The sequence below is a fragment of the Populus euphratica genome, unplaced genomic scaffold (genome assembly GCF_000495115.2).
Source record: "Populus euphratica unplaced genomic scaffold, PopEup_1.0 scaffold427.1, whole genome shotgun sequence".
In the NCBI taxonomy this organism is placed as follows: domain Eukaryota; kingdom Viridiplantae; phylum Streptophyta; class Magnoliopsida; order Malpighiales; family Salicaceae; genus Populus; species Populus euphratica.
In genome coordinates, this window is record NW_011500079.1 from 333,326 (window position 1) to 335,491 (window position 2,166).

Sequence of the window (2,166 nt, forward strand, 5' to 3'; positions counted from 1 at the left end):
GTCCCGCTGATAAATCGCTGTCACCGGCTAGGTTACGTGATGGATGTGCTCGTCAATCGGATTTGTACGAGGGGAGGGGATCTCACTGATCCCATTGAGCAGAGAAGAGTGAATCACAGCCATCGACCAAAAAATATCTTTCGCGATAGCCAAAACTTTAAAATAGAAGATTAATTTTGGATGGGATCCAGATACAGATATAAAAGCCCCGAGGGATGGCTGTCAAAGATTTGAAGGGCCTCTTATGAATTAAAAACAAAAAATATACATCAATGTAGTTTCTAACATTTAATTTTTTTTTGGTTGCCTACATGATTTTTTGCTTTTTTTTTTTGGTGCAAACTTGGGTTAGCAGGCGAGCGTTTGATGTTCTATAATTAAAAAAACAAAAACAATAAAAATAAAAATAAATTTTGTTGAATATACAGTGATATAAAAATGAATTTGGTTGAATATATAGTTTTAGAATAAATTTTAATATTTTTAAAACATGAGGTACAAAGGAGACAAGCCATCAAAGATAATATTTTTTTATTTTTAAAATATTATTATAAAAAACTTTTAATTTTAAAATTATTCAATTAAAATATATAAAAATAAAAATAATTATTACAACTTCAAAAATTGATTTAGTATAAAGCTTCAAGTTAAGACCTAAGTTGACCTTAATTATTGTAATAATAAAAATTATTATTATAATTTTAAAAACTTGAGTTGGGAATTGAAAGAGACAAGATTTGGGTTACATGTTGAAAGAATTGATACAAGTTAATTAAACACTACTAGAAAATACACATGTTATTAAATATAATTTTATCTTAATCTTTTTTTTTTAATCTTATCTTATTTATTATTATTGTTTTCAAGAAGATAATAACCAATAGCTATATAAAAAAAAGAAGGTAAATCCTAGCTCAACCCTCGGAAGCTCCAAAAAAGGTCCTCTTGTGCGAGACCCCATACCCAAGCTATGTTTAGTGACCCAGGCAAAGTCGATCTAGCTTCTAAATTATAAGCTAATGATGTAACAATCAATTTTGAGTGCTCCTTTTCTTTCTACAAAAGTTTTTAAAATTTGTTACTCAGTTTGTATTGTTTTGAAGGTAAGACAGTAAAATAAACGAGTTTTCATAGTTTGTTTTAAAGATATCACAGGAAAAAAAAATACTGCAAAGCTACTTGACGTTTTTTTTTATTAATATAAATGTTTTAATTAATTTATATATATCTTAATTAATTTTACAGGCTTTAAAATTAATAATTATATAAAATTTCAATAATCTTAAAAGTACTCAAACTCATAATTTTTTATAAATAAATTTAAAATTTAACCAATTAAATTATTTTTCAGAATTAAAAGGGATTAAGATAAATAAATGGTTAATTTATACTTCATTTTTGTACAGATGCTTCTTATTCTCAAATAAATTATATATTTTTACTTTAAATTAATATCTTTTGAGTGCATAATTGTGTACATTAGACCAAAAATGTTAATATTCATCAATTTTATGTCAAAATCTCTTTAAATTAACTTCATTTTAGCGCATAAAATATGAAAATTAGAAATAAACTATTAAAAGGAATGGGAAAATGTAGGAATTTTTTTGTATATCTAATTGATAAAATTTATAAGTTTGTAGCTAAAATTAGATTCCATAAAAAAAGAAAGAAAGAAGGTCTAAAAGTCACAGGTAGCATAACTTAGACCGCGTCATGGGCTGAAAGCATTGGAATGGGCCAAGCGTGAAAATTTTTACAAAACATGGATCCATCACGCCAACAACCAGCTTGTCTTGTTAAACTGAGCGGACTTGATGCGGTCATGACCAGAGCCTGGCGCTTGCCCAACGTGTTCTTCATTTGTTTCAAACCATCTTGGGCAGCACTCTTTTTATTTATTTATAGTATATTTGGTTTTCTTTTTATTAATTAAAAAATATTAATATTCTGTTACTTTTTAGTCTTCTTCTTTATTATTTTGGTATTTTAAAATACCTTAAAGTTTTTGTGAACTGTTTACATTGTCTTAAACTATTTATTTAACCCAAGCCCTTTTGCCATTCCTTTCCGAAAACAAATAATTCTGATGAAACATCCTTATCCGACCAAGCCCACATCACCCGATGCATGTTTTTTTTTTTTTTTTTTTTTTTTTTTTTTTTT